Source organism: Ovis canadensis, chromosome 1, assembly GCF_042477335.2.
Source record: "Ovis canadensis isolate MfBH-ARS-UI-01 breed Bighorn chromosome 1, ARS-UI_OviCan_v2, whole genome shotgun sequence".
In the NCBI taxonomy this organism is placed as follows: domain Eukaryota; kingdom Metazoa; phylum Chordata; class Mammalia; order Artiodactyla; family Bovidae; genus Ovis; species Ovis canadensis.
The window spans coordinates 93,098,905-93,119,762 of record NC_091245.1 but is presented as its reverse complement, the minus strand read 5'-3'; the positions used below and the strand labels follow the sequence as shown (position 1 = coordinate 93,119,762).

General features: G+C 46.2%; 1 long non-coding RNA gene across 3 annotated transcripts in view; it reads right to left on the bottom strand.

Moving 5' to 3' along the window:
* The window catches only part of LOC138929725 (uncharacterized), a 259,119-nt gene extending 241,756 nt beyond the window's left edge, over nucleotides 1-17,363 (bottom strand). For 2 of the 3 annotated variants that reach the window (XR_011445931.1, XR_011445930.1), the window contains exons 1-3: nucleotides 17,214-17,363; nucleotides 9,616-9,706; nucleotides 8,993-9,050 (exon numbers count right to left, since the gene is read on the bottom strand). This is a non-coding gene — a long non-coding RNA (uncharacterized lncRNA). The remainder of the gene's footprint in view (nucleotides 1-8,992; nucleotides 9,051-9,615; nucleotides 9,707-17,213) is intronic. The other variant, XR_011445932.1, reaches the window with a different exon arrangement.
* Nucleotides 17,364-20,858: the final 3,495 nt, after the last annotated feature.

Genomic DNA, 20,858 nt, shown 5'->3' with positions numbered 1-20,858 from the left:
CTCATGTCCCTTTGGAAGATTTAGGAGAACCAGAGAGGAACAGGCACACCCACACCCATTAACTACATTGGATGGCAGCCACTCTGAGCCGAAGCCCAGTTTTTTCTCAGCTCTGCAGCTAGTTCACTATCCTGCGTTCATGAAGCTCCTCGCATTGTTCAGGGCCTCAGTTTCTCCATCTGGAAGTGGAAAGAAGTAGGCCAGTGCCTGCCCCTCCCTCTAGGGAGCGGCTGTGCTGAGATCATGTCTGACTGTTGGCTTGGACAGAGGGAAGCCCAGTCCTCCTCCTCACTTGAAGGGGACGCGCACATTCAGAAGTCTAGACCAATGGCACGGTGCCTGCCTGATCACATCACTCACTCCCGAGGCAGAGAACAAGCAGGAACTTGGGGGCTTCAGTGCCAGTTCTCCACAATGAGTAGCAGGTAAATAAAAGCTCAAGTCCCATGATAAACCTTCAAAAGGAAAGGTGCCAGGTCAACTGGCCAAGGCTCAACGGAACACTGGTGAGGTCTGCACATCACTGTGCGGGTCTTGGGGCCTGAGTTCTTTCCTCTGCCATCACATCCAACCTCATCCCTTCCCCTGATTCTAACCAGGCCCCAAGTTCTAAATCCAAACAACGAAGTTGGGGCATCTTTATTGGATATAATGTGAAGAAATCTCTTTATGGGGTTCCCCTAACATCTCACACCCTCAGCTTATCAACCTCTTGTATTCTCCATCTGTCCCACCATGTCTTCCTTTCCTTCTCTTTCCTGCACTCTCAGTGTCTCTTGCCCTCCTCCTACTCTACCGTCTACACACACACACACACACACGAACACATGCACATATATGTGTACACATGCACACACACTTCTAAACATTCCCAGCTGTAGAAAGGAGGGGGCCACCCTGAGGCTATCTCAGCACTCTAGCCTGCAGAATTGACACTCATGTGCCTGGAATGCTCCCTACCTCTTCACTGAGCCCATCCCTTCTTCCAGTCTACCTGCTCCTGAGAACCCACTTCCCCTGGAAGGTCTTCTTACATTAATCACATAAGAGCAGTTCCCCAGCTCCACCCTCCCTCAATCTGTAGGAAATATCTTAAAAGTTGTTCCCACAAGCTACTTTCTTACCTCAATTATTCACTCAAAGCTTTGTCTAACCTCCAAAATGCTCTTAACCTTTATGTGTAATTGATGTTTATACTCTACTGGCGAGTTATGTAACTCCCTGATGCTTTCCCATGGTCATGTGGGTGTCCCTGCTTATCAGCGGTGCAGGGAGGGGGAGCTCTCTGTACAGCACCAGATAGGCATAGTCAGGAATTTGTAAAGATGAAAACAACGATGATCGCATTCAACAATTATTTATTGAGCTCCTCCTATTTGCTCATCAGTGTTCTGATCTGGGGCTGGGGTTGTGAGAAAGCCATTAAAGACTATAAAGCATAGACGTTACAAGAAGAAAATCATTTCAATTCCTCACTTAGAACCATAACTCAGAGTTTAAAAGCTTTCACAAACATTGGCATTTGATCCTTGTCCCTTTGGTGGGATATCATTGTCCCACTTCACAGCTCAGAGATGTACATGCCTTGCCAAAAGTTACACAGCACAGAGTGTCAGAACAGGGACTCCTGACCCTAGATCCAGGGTTCAGGGAAGCAAAGGAAACAATAAACCCCCAAACACAAACCTCTAAGGGCAACAGACAAAATTGTAGGTACAAAAGCGTACAGATGACACACATTAAAGGTATCTGAAGAATTAATATGAGGGAGAGTCAGCCACAGTGGAGGGCCTTGGGGTGGACAAAATAAACACCACCCAGAAATGGCCTCTAGGGACAGCACTGAGCTGCTGCCCTTCAGGCCACAAGTCCTCTGCTCTGGGACAGCGTCACGCTGCCCACGTCGGACACAGAGAACAGCTTTAGCATTATCCAATAAATCATTTTCTGGGCACCAGTAGCAGGAAATAGTTTGACTTTAAATGACATCTACATCTTGAAGGAAACTAAAATTAGCAGTTTCTACTGCCATGACCCATTCGTTCTTCCCACTGGACACCAGGACTGGAGGCTTGGCTTCCCTTGCTGCCCCAACCCACGTCCCACACCTCGGCAGCCCCCAGAGCCCTGGTGCTCCCCACTCACAGAACTTCTACATCGCAACTCAGCCTGCATGTCCATCTCAATTAACATGCACAAGTGTGCATACGTGAGGATGTGTGTGCATGGCCATTCCACCGATCCTCACTCTCCAGGTCTCAAACATGTTAGTTAGGCTAATACATTTTTTGTTTGCATGAGCCTGAGACCAACCAGCGTTTCCTCTGGTCATTGGGTTTCTTGACAGATCCATGGACACAGGGACCCAGAGGAGCCAAGCAGCCCGGCACTGAGGGTAGGCTGAGCACCTGGAGCTTGGCTCTGGCTGTGCAGCAGCCCTGGGGCCCTCAACTGTGGAATCTGCACATCTTCCACCTATCTTTCCACCATTTCAACACGATGTGACTTCCTTCTGTGCCTCCCTCTTGTTTCTCGCTGAGCAGCTCTCCGACTCCCTAAGCTGAGCTTTTTGCCACCTCCAGCTCCTGCTCATCAGAGCACTGCTCCTCTCGAATGCAGGCCTGCATGCATCTGGTCTGGCAGCTCTCCTCTCCCACATCATGAGCCTGCAGCTTCAGCTCCCATGGCTATTTCATTCTCTCGGTGTTTTCTGGTTCATAACAGTCTGAGGGGACTGTCACTTGGCGTGCCTCACCATTTCAAATAACCAAGTCACTGGCAGGCCCATGAGTTAGTTGCACTTGGGGCAGCTGCCCTGTCTGATCAGGGGCTAGGCTGGTGCACAGCTGTAAGCCTTGTGTCACTCACACTCACCTGGCCTTTCCCCTCCACAGGTGACCGTTTGTATTGTACACCTGGGACCCCACAGTAGCCCTTCAGCCAAGCCCCTGCTTCCCACACTGAGCCGGGATTTAAACCCCAGTCTTGCCAGGAATGTTTTCTTTATTAATCTTTACTGTCTGGTGCTTCCATTTGTCTACTTCCATTGTCTGGTTGACTCATCAACTGACTGCAAAATCCTCAAGGCCAGGGAGGATCTCACCTTTCCTGTGTATGACAAAGCACTGAGTATAACATGCCACTCAGGCCAGAGATGTGAATGAATGAACACGTTAATTAATTTAGGGAGAAAAAGATGGATCAGCTGAGCATCGCTGTCTAAAGCAGTTAGCCTGCAGATCCCTAGACAAAAGGCCACGTTCCCCTGAACCCTTCTGGCTGCAGGGTCCACTGCTCTGCTTCCCTAGGATCTTCAGGTTGCAGGCAACTGAGCCCTCAGCTACCCCAGACACCAGACCTGGAGGGTCTGCGGAACGCCTTCCCTGTCTTTTAGTTTATGCTGCTTTGAGCCCACGTAGAAAACTAGCCATTTATTTGACTACTGGAACTCAAGCCAAGCTCAGGAAAAAGGGAGTCAAGGGCACATTTTAAAAAAAAAAAAAAAAAAAAAAGAACATCTGAGGAGGAGTTGGAAGGAGGCAGAGAGAGGCAATCCTAAGAAGTCTCCAGTTCAATCCACAGCAGGGCCTGTGTCCTAAGTCTGGTCCTGGTGCCACCCTCACTGTGTATCCTCAAGCAGTCTAATCAACTGCAACCATTCACCCCATTAGTCCTTCCTTCCTCCCAGGGTTACTGTGAAAGTCAAATGCAATCATAAATGTAAGATAGCTATCATTAGCATCATCACCATCACAAGGCAGATAACTGTCCCCGGGGGTGCTCGGAGCTCTGCCATCCTGGACAGACACACTCACCCAGACATACGTGTCAGAAACACAGACAGTGGGGAGAAATCAAAACAAGATGCCCACACTCATGTGTGTATATATTATGTATCCGACGAAGCTAAGTAGCTGTTTATTTTTAAATGCAAGATTGTTTACAGTGTGGTGCCTGTACTCTAAGCACATACTTGACTTGAAATGAAGAGGAGGGAATAATAGTGAGCTACCATCCCAGTTCTAGGTTGTTTCATTTCTGCCTCACAGCAGCCTTGATATTATTATCTCCTTTTTTGCAGAGAAGGAAATACAAGCATGTATGAGAATTGGGACTTGAACTCTAAAGCTAATAACTGTTTATTCCAACTGGCTTCCCCCTGGAACCTCAGGTTAGGAAGCTGACAGATTATCAGACCAACCACATTCAGAGCAGTCATGCAAACCATAGCTGGTATCTCTGGTAGTGGGCAGCTCGCTGGGTCCCAGACCAGAGCTCATCAGAAAGGAGGCTGTCCATGAGCACTGCAGAGGGACCACATTCACTCTGGGGGAATCCTCCCCAACACCCTCATAGAAAAGGACACTGGTCACATATCAGTGCCCTGAGAAACCTTAGCAACCTAACTGATTTTCACAACTGTCATTCAAATGCCAGGTAGCACATTCTGAATGCCCCTGCATTTTAAAGAACAGAACACCAGTGACATCAGTGCGTAAACAAAAGGCACGTGGGAAAGGACCAGTGAGCCAGCACCGTAGGAACTAAGTTTCATAAGCAGCCACAGGAAGCCTGCTGACTTGTGAATCAGTGTCCATTCAGGGCCTTGGCAGGAAAGAACCTGCCAAGACCAGGCTTCTGGGCCTTCAAAGATCCCTAGAGCCTGCACCCCTGCTCTTCTCCACATGAAATCAGGGGTCCTGGGGTCAGAACAGGAGCCGAGTGGTGAGGTAGGTGTAAAGTGGGAGTCCAAGAGGGTGCTGGAAAAGCCAGCCAAAGAAGCTGGTAAGGGGAAGCTGGTGGCACTTCATGCCAGGCTCTGGATCCTGATCTGGCCCTGTGTCTGTGTGCTCCTGCTGTTCATAAGCAGCAAATCCATGCTTATGGAGTTGGCTTCTTTTTGCTCAGTGGTCCAGCACCCCATGCTTTTCAAACACATGAAAAATAATAAAAATGGCTTTAATGACTGAGATGGTTTTCAGCTTCCTCTGAGAAGATATTTGGAACCCCCAGAGGATGGACATACAGGAAATAAGTAGAGGCCCATTCAAGACCCAGCTGCAGGACAGCCATCCCCTCCAAGAACCTGACAGGCCTGCTCAGGCCCCCAGCGTGCTCCTCTCCAGTGACCCAGGCAGAGGAACTTTCCATCAAGGCAGGGCCTGACTCAACCTCTCCCTAGCAAACCAGACACCAGCCACCAAACTGCCAGCACAAGAGTTTCCATAATGAGAAGCTTCCAGGAAAGCCCCATAAAACCTTTACTGTAAATTCAATAAACTGGATTTCAAACATGGTGCCTGGGTTGGGGAAGCCTGGAGCCACTCTGCCGCCCTCCGCCCCCTCTGCCATCTGCGTTCACACAGAGGTAGGCGTTCCAGCCCAGACGGAAAGGCAGCCCCACCCACATCCCCATGCCAGTCCTCCCATTCCCAAGTAGCTTCTACACGCCCTCCCCACACCACCAGCACCACCCTCTCAGCTCAGGCCAGGAGGCAGAGGAGCCTTGTCCATGGAACCTCCAGAAGGATGAAGCTTGACCAACCACAGGGCATGAAAAACAAGCCCTCCGAGGCCCTCGACTACCCTGGGGGCTACAGGGGCTCAGCTCCGTGACACCTGCAGAGCCCATTGCCTGCTTTTCTGTGCCCCATACTATTAGTCCAATCAAGGACACCCAGCCATCTAAGACCAGGAAAAGGAAATACACCCTCCAATAGTCAATCTAGATCCAGAAGACACCTGACTCACAGTGACAGAGTCAGAGCCTCTCTCCCTTTCTTGGTCAAAAACCTTAGCCCCTCACCCTGCTCTTCAGCATAATGTCTCACCACCCACCCCCAAACACTAAGACACATGAGTTTCTCCCACACCTTTCACTTTCCTACCCAAAATCCAGCCTCACTCAGGTATCCCAGGGCTGAGTCATTCAGGGAATCAAAAACACATCTGTGGGCCACCTGGCCTAGGTCTGTGTCTATACAGAGGCAAAAGCAGGTCTGAGCTTTCAGTCCACACTCGGCCCACTGCACCTGGGCAAGACAGGTCACGGCAGGGTCTGTGCTGGGAAACGTGACTGAGTGGACGAGGAGGAACGTGGTGGCTTCGGTGGCAGGACCCAGAAAGTTTGTGTTTGATCAGAAAGTATAGGGAGTACCTCAAAACTTTGGAAATGGGAAGGGGCTTAGAGATTACCCAACTCCACACATGGGTCATGCAAAGTGAGGAAACCGTGGCAGAGAGAAGTGAGGTGTCTTGCCCAAGGTTACACATTCACTCTTTCACATACTCAGTAAGCCATCTATGGGCCAAGTCCAATGCCATAGTAGGTCAGCCTCCTGACTCCCGGACACACACTCCCCAGCACCTCCTGCTTCTGAAAGAACAACAGCAGGGACCCATGAAGCGTCAAGGGCACAGGGCAATGAGGCGTGCTGTGAGGACACTGGATTCAGAGAAGACTGATATCCATGTGGCCTTAGGAAGATGGCCCTGAACCTTGATCGCTTCTTTTGTCCAACAAGTCGAGTAATATCTATATCCCACTTTCTCACTTGCTGCAAGTGTCAAATGAGAGCATATGTAAAACCGAATAAAGTCAGTTGTGTCCAATTCTCTGGGACCCCAAGGACTGTAGCCTGCCAGGCCCCTCCATCCATGAGTATTTTCCCAGCAAGAATACTGGAGTGGGTTTCCATTCCCTTCTCCAGGGGATCTTCCTGACCCAAGGATCAAACCTGGATGTCCTGCACTGCAGGCAGACTCTTTACCATCTGAGCCACCAGAGAAGCTCTCATGTAAAATGAACAATCCCTATGTAAGGGAGGGAGAGAGGAATAGATAACAGAGTTAGGCTTGGGCAACCTCAGCATCCAGAAGGAAACTGATGTGTGGCCCAGCTCCTCCCAAGCACCTGAGTGACACTCCACAGACCAGGGGTCCTGCCTCGTCCACCTGCTGAACCACAGCTGTCGGAGGCAGCATCTCAGGAAGCAGACTTTGCAGCATGATCCACACCCCTGACGCCTTCCTAGAGCGGGCAGAAAGTGAAAGGCGTAGTGTGCATTTCCCCTCCTCCGGGTGATAGGGTTTCACATTCCTTCCAGCCTCTTCGCAGGAGGACCATGGAATCTTCTCTGCAAGGCTGTCTAGAAGACTTCCCGCCCCCGCTCTGTGCAGACACTTGGGCTGTGTATATTTTCCACATTTTTTTTTAACTGCTTTTTTTGGGAAGCAATTTTCCTCCAGCCCTGGACCAAGGACAAACCAGTCAGAGCTTGCCGTTGTGAGTCCAGAGGGCAGCCAGGCATTTGCCCGAAGGCTTGTGGGGCACCAGTACTGCCTGTACTTTTCCATGAATGGAAGGAGGCGGGGGGAGGGCGGGGGGAGGCAGCAGGGTTGGCTTCCCCGGGAACGGCATCCTGGAGATGTTCCCAGCTGGCTTTGGGGAAGTTACTCCAACCTGATCCAGTCCAGCTGTGGTGGAGGCCCTGATGGGTGTGAGGATTCAGACTATTAGCACTGATATTTAAACAGTAGGTGGTCCTGATGCCCTCAAACCAGCTTCCTCTCCCTGCTGGAACTGCATGGCAGTTCTTCAGCCTGAAGAACTGCGTTATTATTTGCATATCTTAAATACCCCACCTAGACAGCATATTGAAAAGCAGAAGTATTACCTTGCCAACAAAGGTCCACCTAGTCAAGGCTATGGTTTTTCCAGTGGTCATGTATGGATGTGAGAGTTGGATTGTGAAGAAAGCTGAGTGCCGAAGAATTGATGCTTTTGAACTGTGGTGTTGGAGAAGACTCTTGAGAGATCCAACCAGTCCATCAGTCCCTTTCCTGAATAAAGGAAATCAGTCCTGAATATTCATTGGAAGGACTGATACTGAAGCTGAAACTCCAGTACTTTGGCCACCTCATGCGAAGAGTTGACTCATTGGAAAAGACTCTGATGCTGGGAGGGATTGGGGGCAGGAGGAGAAGGGGATGACAGAGGATGAGATGGCTGGATGGCATCACTGACTCTATGGACGTGAGTCTGAGTGAACTCCGGGAGTTGGTGATGGACAGGGAGGCCTGGCGTGCTGCGATTCATGGGGTCACAAAGAGTCGGACACAACTGAGCGACTGAACTGAACTGAACTGAACTGAAATACCCTAGGCTTTAACGCTGGTCGGCCTCACCAATAACCTGTGCTAACCTCAGCCCAGCCTAATCTTAGTGAGATGTGGAGAGTGAACTTCTGCCACCAACAAGACAGATTCATGATAGAGGGTTTGAGGGAACACAGGGTACATGAAGAAGTGGTTAAATACATGGGATTTTTAGGATCTGACATATTCAAGCTCAGCTGGCTCTCCCACTTTTTAGCTGTTGTTACTTCTTTGAGTTTCAGTTTCCTTGCCAGTGAAAGGCGCTTCCCCAGTGGCTCAGCCGTAAAAAACCAGCCTGCAAAGCAGGAGATGGGGTTCGATCACTGGGTCAGGAAGATCGCCCGGAGGAGGGCATGGCAACCCACTCCAGTATTTTTGCCTGGAGAATCCCATGGACAGAGGAGCCTGGTGAGCTGCAGCTGATACGCTGCAAAGAGTCGGACACGACTGAAGTGACTGAGCACACAGGCACCAGTGAAGGAGCTTACCTCAGAGTATGAGGCAGGATACATTTAAACGATACATATAAACAATACATATAAAAAGTACTTATCACTGTGCCTGACACAAAATTGGTGATGTATTGCAACTGTAAATAAGAGGGGCAGGCTGAAACCTATGACCTACCCATCCTCTCATGCCAGAATTATGATGCTGTGAAAGCAGAAGGGAAGATGAGGCTGGGGGAGGCCCACAGAACCTCACAGGACAATCTCTTCACTTTAGGAGCTGCTCAGGATAGCTGGGGTTTTGTGGCCAAGGCCTGCAGGGGAAGAAGAGGTTCTAATCTGGTTCTTGGAGAACTCAAAGAAATTGGAATTTTCAGTGAACTCACATGTGGTTCAAATGCGGCATTCCAATGTGACAATCCATCTTCCTGTTGGGCTAATCCCCTAAAAATACAATGGGATTCTTTCAATACCGCCACCCCACTCCTCAGGTTCTCCCACCACCCCAACTAATGTCCATTTCTTCCTGCAAAACCTTGGAACAAAATTACCGCTCGACACTTTACTTTGCTTAAGTGCTGGCTGGCAGAACAATATGTATAGGGTGATTATTCCAGTTATGCTAAAATATAAATATTTATCAATGACTGGAAAACAATATGCCAAGGTTACTATATTCCAAGGTTAACAGTGATTACCTATTGTCTGCAAAGGGTGGAATTAAGAGATGATTTTTGTTTTCAACTTCATGCTTTTCTGAATTTTCCAAACGAATAATTTTACTTTTTATAACCATAAAACACAATATTTTTACGGAAACAAAGTTCATCATTGGCTTTTTATGCACGTACTTTAAATCATGCACTCTCCTGCTTAAATCTTTTTGATAGTTTCTCAAGCGCATAGAATAAAATTCAAACTCCTTTCCCATGGCCTACAAGGCTGGACATGACCCAGACCCTCCACATGCCTCCAGCTCCATCTCCTGCTAGTTCTTGTTCTCACCCACCAGCTCCAGCCTTGACGGCTTCCTCCTGGGTAATAATCGCAGCTTCACCACTTACTAGCTGTGTGATCTTTGGCAGCCTTGGTTTCCAATTCTGAAAGAAAAAAATACATAAAAATGGTATCAATTCTGTACTTTATTTCATGTTATGGTCAAATAATGTTCCATTATATGCATAGATCTCATTTTACTTATCCACTCAACAGTTAATGGACATTTGGGTTGTTCCGAATCTGGGGGCTATTTTGAACAGTACTGCTATGAACATAGCAGGTTTTGTGTGGACATATATTTCCAGTTTTCTTGGATATATGCCCAGGAGTGGAATTGCTTGGTCATAAGATAACTCTATGTTTAACTTTTCGAGAAACTGCCAAACCATTTTCCAAAGTGGCTGCAGCACTTTACACTCCTACTAACAATGCATGAGGGTCCAGTTTCTGCATATCCTCATCAACAATGGCGTTGTCTTTCTTTTTTAAAAGCCATTCTAGTGGGCATGAACTGCTGTTTCATTGTCCTTGGATTTGCATTTCTCAATGACTCATGATTTTGAGCATCTTTTCCTGTGCTTTTTTGTCTGTTTGCCTGTCTTCTTGGGAGAAACATGTATTTAAATCCTTGGGCCACTTTCTCGCCTAACTGCTCTGCTAGAGCCTCCAGTACAATATTAAACAGAAGTGGAAAGAGGAGCTCACTGTCTTCTTCCTGATTTTAGGAGAAATGCTTTCAGTCTTTCACTATGAAGTGTCAAGTTAACGTTATGAAAGGGTGTTCAGTTTTGTCAACTGCTTTTCTCTATCTGTTAAGATTATCATGCGATCTTAGTCTATGAATAGGGTATATTACAATTGATTAATTTTCATGCATTGAATCAACCTTGAATTTCTGGAATAAATCCTTCTTGGTCAGGATGTATAATACTTTTTCTATGTTTCTGGGTTTGGTTTGCCAGTAATTTGTTGAGGATATTTATATCTATGCTCATAAGAGGTATTGGCCTGTAGTTTTGTTCTCTAGAAATGTCTCTGTCTGGTATCAGGGTAAAACTGGCCTAAGAGTCTGACTTTCTCTTCTACAAATAGTTTGTGAAGTACTGGTATTAATTCTTCAAATATGTAGTAGAATTAACCAGTTAAGCATCTGGACCTGAGATGTTTTTAAACTAATTTAATCTCTTTACTTGTTACAGGTCTATTCATATTTTCTACTTATTCTTGAGTTAATTTCAGTAGTCTGTGTCTTCCTAGGAGTTTTCCCATTTCATCTATGTTATCCAGTGCATTGGCCTACAGTTGTTCACAGTATTCCACTGCAACACTTTCTATTTCTGTAAGGTCAAAAGTGATGTCTCTTCTTTTATTTCTGATTTTAGAAATTTGAGTCTTTTTTACTTCCCCCACCCCACCTTAGTTATCGATCTTTTTAGAACACCTGATTTTTGGTTTCACTGGTGTTCTTCTATTCCCAATTGTATTTATTTCCTTTAAGTCCTAAAGGAAGGACTTTATTATGTCCTTCCTTCTGCTAGCTTTGGGTTTAGATCGCTCTTCTTTCCCTAGTTTCTTCAGATGGAAGGTTATATTATTTAGATCTGATATCTAAATTATTTTAATATAATGTTCATAGCTCAAATATCTCTTTAAGCACTGCTTTCAGTGTAACCCATAAGTTTGAGTATGTTGTGTTTTTATGTTCACTTATCTCAAAGAATTTCCTAATTTCTCTTGGGATTTCTTCTTTGACCCATTGGTTACTTACACGGTGGAATTATCTATACGATCCATGGGATTCTCTAGGCCCGAATACTGGAGTAGGTAGTCTTTCCTTTCTCCAGGGGATCTTCCTAACCCAGGGATCAAACCCAGGTCTCCCGCATTTCAGGGGGATTCTTTACCAGCTGAGCCACAAGGGAAGCCCAGGCACACTGGAGTGGGTAGTGTATCCCTTCTCTAGTGGATCTTCCCAACCCAGGGATAGAACTGGGGTCTCCCAAATTGCAGTCAGATTCTTTACCAACTGAGCTATCAGGGAAGCCCAAAGAACATCATAAAGGTAAGTAATAGGTAAATACAAAAGGCAGTACAAATATACTTTTATTTGTAACTCTTTTCTTTTCCTATCCGATTTTAAAGAAAATGCATAAATCAATAATTATAATAAAAGTGTGTTGATGAGCATACAATGTAAAAGATATAATTTTTATGACAATAATAGCACAAAGGAGGCAAAGAGTAAACAAAAGCCAAATTAGAGCCAAGTTTTACACTATTGAAATTAAGTTGGTTCTTGCCAAGGTGGCTTCTTAACCACTCAACTAATTGTTACAAGTCTTTTATTAATTTTCAGAATTCTGAAAAAAAAACTGATTATGGCATTTTTTTTCCAGTGTTCAAGCTGCTTTTATACAGGAACTGATTTTCAGAGGTTCTTATTCCACCATTCCAAAATGCTTCCTCCTTTGAAGAATTTGAAAGGCATGTCTCATAGATTCTCTGTTAAAAAACAGAGCTTCATAATATCTTAAAGGCATTGTTTCACAGCAGTCTCATTGGGAGCCCGGTGTAGAGAGGATCTTATCTCAAACATCACTGTGCATAGGCTTTTGATTAACAGAGTGGATAACAAATGGATACATAAAAGCCCACAAAGGATTACATTCGTTTTAACTGGGAGAGACAGACACTACAAAATGAAGGGATCTTTGAACCCTCAAGCTTCTATAAGCAGACGGTAGGCTCAGAAAATAACTCAGCTATAAAAGAGCTGTTTTACATGTGAAAAGGAGAGTGGCTCAGAAGGTAAGATCAAAATTCCAAGATCCCAGAAGAGAGAGCCAAGAGATACATAAAATTTCCAGAGGGCAGAATTGAACCCTAATAATGGAACAACCTTGCAATATGAGCTCAAATAGATTTCAGAATTGCTATGGACCAGTGACTGCATGCTATATGTCTTCTATTTTCCTCTTTATGAACCAAAAGATCTAGAACTTACGCCTAACCTACCATTGTATGTTGCCTGTGTGGGGAGAGAACATGCCTTTAGTCCAAAGATCTTGAGAATATACTCAAGTTGATCCTTAAGGACTTCACCTGAGTAGCCTCACTCACATTTGAACCTGATTTAAATAATGAAATCCTGGACTTCAAGCTGAGGCCATAATGGGATAAGCATTGGAAGTCTCAAGGGAGGGGATGAGTGTATTTTGTGTATGAGAGGGAATTGTTGTGGCCAGAGGGTAGACTGTGGCAAACTGTACTTCTCAAAGATAGTCACAGTAACATCTCCCATTCCACATGCTTTTCTTACAATATTATCTTGATATTCTTCCCACTGAGTGGTGGTGTCCATATGCCTTCAACTCGCACCTAAGTGTGTCTGCCTCTATCAACACAGTGAGACAGAAGGAACGTTGTCATTTTCAAAGTTAAATCAAAAAAAGCCCATGTACTGCTACCTTACTCTTCACGGGCACACACTCTAGGAACTCCGCCACCAAGTGATGAGAGAGTCCAAACTATCGCACAGAGAGGCCATGTGTAGGTTTTCTGTCCAACAGCCCGTCTAGATCCTAGCCAAGAGCCAGCATCAGTCACAAACCATGCGACTCCTGGCATCTCCAGATAATTCTAGGTCCAAGCTATTGAGCCACCCCCAATCTTCAAGTCTTTCCAGCTGAGTCCCCAGATGTTGTGGAGAAGAGACAAGTCAATCCTTCTATGACCTATCCAAATTTCTGACCCACAGAAACCATGAAAGATAAAATACTCTTATTGTTTTAAGTCACTAAGTCTGGGGATCATTGGTTTTACAGCAACACATAACTGGAACGTATACCTTGACAATCTGGTTTAAAACCCCATGGCTGGACATTTGAGTTATTTACTTTTTTTGCAATTGTGAACACCGCTGCTATGAATACTTCTTGTACATCTTCCCTGTGCTGTGCTATGCTTAGTCACTCAGTCATGTCCGACTCTTTGCAACCCCAAGGACCGTAGCCCACCAGGCTCCTATGTCCATGGGGATTCTCCAGCCAAGAATACTGGAGCGGGGTTGTTATGCCCTCCTCTAGGGGATCTTCCCAACCCAGGGATCGAACCCAGGTCTCCTGCATTGCAGGCAGATTCTTTACCATCTGAGGCAGCAGGGAAGCCCAAGAATACTGGAGTCAGTAGCCTAGTCCCTTCTCCAAAGGATCTTCCCAACCCAGGAATTGAACAGGCAGATTCAAGTCCCACATTTCCCCTAGTGGACATCTAAAAAAGCATCTTTTGGATATATAGTTAGGAGTAGAACTGCTGTTCACATTTGCAAGATGATGCCAAATTGTTTCTCAAAGAGGTTATACTAAGTTACATTCCATCGACAGGGTATAAGAAATCCTGCTGATTTTTCACTTCGGAGTTCTTACACTGGCTATCCTCTCTGCCTGAAACGCTCTTCTCTAGGCATGCACAATTCACTCCCTCATGTCCTTCAAATCTTTCTCAAATGTCACTTTCTCAATGAAATATACTCTGACTTACTCCATTTAAACTGAAATTTCCCCCACATTATGCTCAACTGTCCTCACATCTTTCTATATCTCACTTTCTAGCATACAATACAGCTAGCTAATTATTATATTTATTGCCTCTTGTCCATCTCCTCCCAGAAGAACGTAAGCTATCATAACAACTAGCATATTTGCCTTTTTGTTCACTGCTATGTCCTGAGCACCTAAATGTGTATCTAGGACAAAGGAGAAGTGGATGAACTTTTATTGAATAAATGAATGTCTACATCTCTTCCAATTCCCTGTATCAAGACTTTGTAATTTTTGCCAATTAGTCAGACAAATGTTAACTCATTATTGTCTTATTTTTCCTTTATAACTAATGAGACTGAATACCTCTGCATATGTTTCTTAATCACATAAATTTCCTTTTCCGTGAAACCCATGTTCATGTTGGAGAAGGCAATAGTACCCCACTCCAGTACTCTTGCCTGGAAAATCCCATGGACGGAGGAGCCTGGTAGGCTGCAGTCCATGGGGTCACTAAGAGTCAGACACGACTGAGCGACTGAGCGACTTCACTTTTCATTTTCATGCATTGGAGAAGGAAATGGCAACCCACTCCAGTGTTCTTGCCTGGAGAATCCCAGGGACAGGGGAGCCTGGTGGGCTGCTGTCTATGGGGTCGCACAGTCGGACACGACTGAAGCGACTAAGCAGCAGCAGCAGCATGTTCATGTCATTTATCCATTTCCTATTATTTTGTTTATTCTCTTTTTTTTTGAATTGCAGGAATTCTGCATGTATAATCTTCATACTGATCCTTTGCAAGTTACATGTATCACAAATATCTTTTCTCAGTGTATAACCTGTCTTTAAGATTTTTAATAAACAGAAATTCCTCATTTATATATAATCAATGTTATAGTAAATTTCTTTTATGTTTTGTTTAAGAATAAACTTATGCCAGATCATCAATGCTGGGAGAGGCAGAACAGTCCTTTCTAAAACTTTCTTTTTAATTAAAAACTTAATTTTATTGACCACAGGAGATCCATTCATGAAATTTAAGGTATGAAAAAGGACCTCTGAACCCCTGCAGAGAAACAAGCCCACCTACCCCTAGTCCCAGGCCCATTTCTTTCACTTAGCCTCTTCACCGTCTCCCCTCTGGCAACATAATGAGAGACAACACCATCAATCACTCCCTAAGAGCTGCCAGGTGGGCAAGAGGTAGGGGGAAATGGAAAAAAGCCCAAGGGAAGGGACTGCAGTTTAGAAGCACCAACCGGCAGGAGTAGCCCTCCCCCTGCCAGAGGACTGGGCAAGTCCCAACAGAGGGCTCCAAGGGGCACTTAGGGATGAGAAATGCAGCAAAAAATGATAAGAATGGGAGGTGGGGGTAGTGAACTAAGGAGAGCTCCGGCTAAACGAAACAAGAAACTTTTTTGCACTTGTTTACAGAAAAGGGACACCCTTTCAGATGGGCCCCATTGAGGCAGGGGACAGTTGGGGTAACCTCTGTGCCTCTTAGAGAAACTAGCGTTGGTGTGATCCGCACACCGCACAGGTTCCTGGAAATGAGCAGACATCAGTGGGCGGGGACAGAGAAGGGAATGGCATTGCTTGAGGCCAAGGCTTTCTAGGGTTCAGACCTTGACCTTGTCATTCACTGATGACAGGCTTCCAGAGGCTTCTTTGGCTTTACAACCCAAGAATAAAGCTTATTTTTCCTGAATGGAGGAGAAAAGAGGAAATTTGAAAACACAGACGCCAGAAGATGCCCCTGTCCACCTCCCTAAGATTAGCTCAGCTATCATGAGCACATAACCTGCAGGGATTTTCAGAGTCCCAAATTGCCCACAATGGATTGAGTCATTAAATCTTATTTGAAGTGTTCAGACTTTGCCTCCAGTGAATATTTGGCTTTGACACTTCCTGTCATCTCTGCTGAGAAGAGAAGCAAAGCCAGTCACAGCTGCCAGAGTTCTGGGCATAGGTAAACCTCCTGCTTCAGGCCTCCCTCACCAGATCCATGGGGAGACAGGCAGTGCTGAGCACTGGACTGAGAGCCAAAAGAGCCAAAGCCTGCTCAAATGTTTCTCCTCGTGCACATAACAAAGGAGTTGTTCCCCTTGTTTTGAAAGGGACCACAAGCCAGGAAACTGAGAGACTATCAGGTAGAGAAGGGAGTCCAGGTCTGCCCTTTATCCCAAACACATGCCACAGAAAAGTATCAAATGAACCTCCGTGTCCTGCAGAATGGCACAAGGCACCCAGAAGAATCCCACTGTGCAGAAGCTCAGTGCAAATCCCCCAGCCCTGCAGACATCATCAGACCTGTGAGCATGGGATTTCCCCCTCCAGGATTCCCTGCTGCTCACAAGCGCCTCGGCCTTTCAGGAAATATGGTCCCAGCACAGGCAGACTGCATCAGGACATGGGTGGTTTTAGCCCTATAGGGTAACTTCACGAAAGGGCACCCCACATCCAAACTGTTACAAGAGGGCTTGCCCTCAGGCCCTTGCTTGAGACTCCACACGCAGACTGGTTTACCCACAGAGGGGGAGCACAGGTCCTGCCTCCAAGGAGCTTCCAGTCTAAGGAAGAAATCATGCTGACGAGGCACTTGATCTGAAGGGCGGTACAGTCCCTGATGTCAGGTAAAGCGCCTCCTCCAGAAAGCTCCTCAGCACAGGGAGGCCCCTGACCAGGCAGCCCAGAACAGAATAAAATGTGAATTTGGTGAAAAAAAAAAGATATCCAGTGAAACTTCAATTTCAGATGAACAAGGAAACTTTTTTTAGTATAAGTATGTCCCGTGCAATATTTCAGACATATTTAAACTTAAAAAAAATATATTACTTCTGCATCTGAAATTGAAATTTAACTAGGTATCTTGTATTATATCTGGCAACTCTAGAACTGAACAAAACCACAAGGCCCACACCTAACTTCCTATATGCAGTAACGTGTGAGCAGGTAGAAGTTAAAAGGTCAAAGCATGAAAATGCTGAGGGAGCAGAAGTGGTGGCTCAGAGTTAGCAGGAGGCGGCTGGATCTGTGGGCTGCCCGGCAGTGGCAGGGTTATCGGGAATACCTCAGACTCTGACTGCCCCCACAGGCTGCTGCCAGCTGCGTCCCTGTCCCTGTGTCGCCGGCAGGATGGGATCCAGAGAGAGAAGTCCCGAAGTCCGGCACGCAGCTGCGTCCACTTGTCCACTCGGCCAGAGCTGACACAAAGCACTCTGGGAGCGGGCGGGTCAGGGGCGGGGCCTCGTGGAGAGGCAGTGCCAAGATCTAGGGAATGCAGGTCGCCACCCAAGGGACAGTGCGTGCTTTTGAAATGAAGAGTGAAGCTAACTCTTCTTAGTTGCCAGGGAAGAAGCCTCCGTGAGACCTCTGCTGCTGGTGATACTGCTAACACAGAAACTTGAAAGGTGGAGAAACTGAAAAATGGGAAACAGCATGATGCGGAGCTGAAGCCGCAAACCCCGAAGGCCTGAACTCCCTGCGAAGTCAACTCAAGAGCACTTCCACGTAAGGGAAGTCAGAGGTTTCATCTTCTAAGAGGGGACCAAAATGCAACCTTGTGAAAGGCAGTTTTTCAGAGACAGTTTTAGTAACCTCAGCTCCCAGAGGCCTGAGACTTGAGAATCGCCAAGGCTACCCAGTTAACAGACTAGAGGCTGAAGTCAGGGGAACTGCATGGCACTCACCTTGCCATAGCTAAGCCTTCTTCTTCCTAGTTTTGACCGCCAGCCTCCAGGTCCTTGGTGTCCTTCTATGGGAAGAACTGAGAACATCTGAACGTCCTGGAACATCCAGAGCCAGAGTAGCTCTTACCACCAGAGAGTGACAGCTAGGGCTGTCTGCTTTGAGGAGCTTTGAGAATAACCTAAGGCAGCCTTAGCAATCATCACTGCTACTATTAGTGTCTACCTGGCACTAATTGTATACCAGGCAATGTTAAAAACTTTATCCACTGCCTTCTTTAATGCACAAACAACCTGGGAAGTGGTCCCCCTTGACTCTGTTTTACAGAAGAGAAACTGACATGTAGGTGCCATGGGCATCTACAAGTCAAGACAGTCAGCATTCAAAGGAGACCAGTGAGATAAAATCTCAGACTTTAAAACTGATCATGGAGGTTAAACCTCTGATTCTTGGAAGAAGGGTATCAGAAGATGCTAAGGGCAGGCTCCAAGTCCTTGCAAAGCTGCTTTCTGACAGCAGGGGGCGCCAGTGTCTTCGGAAAGCTACTTGTCGCAGAAAATCTAGACATGATTGGTACCAGAGGAACACAGAGGCTAAAGGGAAGAAGTGGAAACGATCCTTTGGGCCCCATGGGCCCCAGAAAAAAAAAACAAAACAAAACAAAACTAACCTGTGATGCAGGATAATCAGTCTCAGATTTAGCTCCCAGATTATTGAGCCCTCTTATCGGCTTCCCCAGAGCTCAGCCAGAGTCCCAGGGGGAAAACCAGCCCAGCCTTTATGGTTTCTCATCGGTCATACCAGCCCCTCAAGATGGCCATAGCCTCTGTGGTTTCTTCCTCCCTCTGTGGGGTCTGCTCGCCCAGGTCAGGTCCACACCCATGCTCAGAATATGCAGATACCCCCAGGGAAGAAAATAAGTAGGGGTCAGCTGTCCTAGGAAAGGCCATTTCTTCTCTAGGTCAGTTTGCCTCCTACTCATTGCTTCCACTGCTCTCCTTGTTTCAGGAGATGACTTTGACAGCTTCCCCGGTTTGCTCCTTGTTGCTCTGTCACTGAGTGGTAGTGGTGGTGGCCTGATGCAACTGGTTCTATCCTTCCCAGAAGCGGAAGTCCAGGTTCCGTCTCTGAGCTTCTGCTTTCCTCACTTGTGAAATGATGATGATAGTGTAAACATTAAGGGAAATGAAGGATGTCAATCAGCCAACACAGTGCCCAAAGTGTGGGACACTCAGCATAGTGGGGCCTCTGGGCCGCCACCGGAGGAATGTGCAAGGGAGGCCCTGTGGGTCTGGGTGAAGAGCACTGACCTTGGAGTCGGTGGGTGCAGATTTGAACCCCGGCTCCCCAACTTGTTGAATGACCTTGAATAAGTTGTTTAACCTCTCAGTCTCAGTTTTCTCCCAGTCAGTTGAGAAAAACTAATGTCAATCTTGAGAGGATGAAATGAGATCCCATATATGAAGCCTTTAACTCTGTCTAGCTGTTAGTACATCTTATTTTACTTACTAGATGAAATAAGGGCAGATAGATTAAGGCATTGTAATTTTTGGAGAGTACCTGTAAAAGACCAAATATTATAAAGGGTATCAGAAAGATATAAGGTAATAAAAAATGTTTCCTATACTTTTTGTCCATTGAGCAATTTTTCCCAAATGCTTTGACCTTTATCATCTCTTTACATCCTCCCAACCACAAGGTACAAGCAGTCCTTTGTATTCATGGGTTCCATATCCAAAGATCCAAGCAACTGCAGTTTCAATCAACTGCAGATTGAAAATATCCAGGGGAGAAAATTCCAAAAAGTTCCAAAAGGCAAACCTTGAATTTGCCACATGAGCAACTATTTACATAACATTTACACTATATTGGTATCATAAGTAATTAAGAGGTGATTTAAAGTATACAGGAAGATATGGGTAGGTTGTATCCAAGTACTATGCTATTTTTCATAGGAGACTTGAACATCTTTGGATTTGGGTCGGTGTGGGAAGTGCAGAGTGGGGAGACTGAAACCAACCCTCATGGATACTGAAGGATGACTGATGGTACGATACAGTAGAACAGATACTCTCTCCATTTTAAAGATGAGGAAACTCAGGTTCAGTGAGATTAAATGAATTAGCTAATGTCCACCCAGCAACTCAGGCAGAGCCAGAGAAAGAATTAGTCTTCACACCCCTAAGTTCCTGCCTTCATGGGTGTAATAACCCAACCATAGGAGAACTGACAGCCTCCACAAAAGAATACAGCCCAGCAGGATAAGCTGGAGAGTAGGATATGAAAGAAGACTGGAGAAAAGAAGGCAGCGGAGAAACTTGTTAGCAAAAAGCTATGTTTAGGTGTGTGATTAGACCACTGCCGCCGCCATTGCCCAGTGCAGATCAGAGCCCTAAAGAGGACAGATGACGCACAGAAATCTCGATGAGCTCCCATCTCAGGTCATCTGACAAAGTCAGATTGTGCATCTTCTTATGTGTCTGTTCCACAGAAATGTTTTGAACTCCTACCACATGGCAGGTGCTGTGTTAGACACCAGCATACAGTCTGGGACAAAAACACGTTTCCTGTCTTCGTGGAACTTGTCACCTGGTGAAGGAAATAAAGAAGGATCACACAGGCTGCCAGTAGGATTACATGTGTATGTATATACAAGGGCTTCCCAGGTGGCACTAGGGGTAAAGAACCTGACTGCCCATGCAGGAGACAGAAGCAGCTTCGATCCCTGGCTTAGGAAGATCCCCTGAAGGAGGGCGCAGCAGCCCACTCCAGTATTTTTGCCTAGAGTATCCCATGGACAGAGGAGCCTGGTGGGCTACAGTCCATAGGGTCGCAGAGTAGGACATGACTAAAGTGACTTAGCACACATGTGCATATACAAATTGAGATAAGTGTTATGATGGGCAAGTACCAGGTGTGCTGAGAGAGCACCTAACCTATAAACCCGGCCATGGGTTGGGAAGCACACAGGAAGGCCCACTCCAAGAGCTGGGCAGGCAGAGGGCAGTGTGTGTGAACTCCCCACACA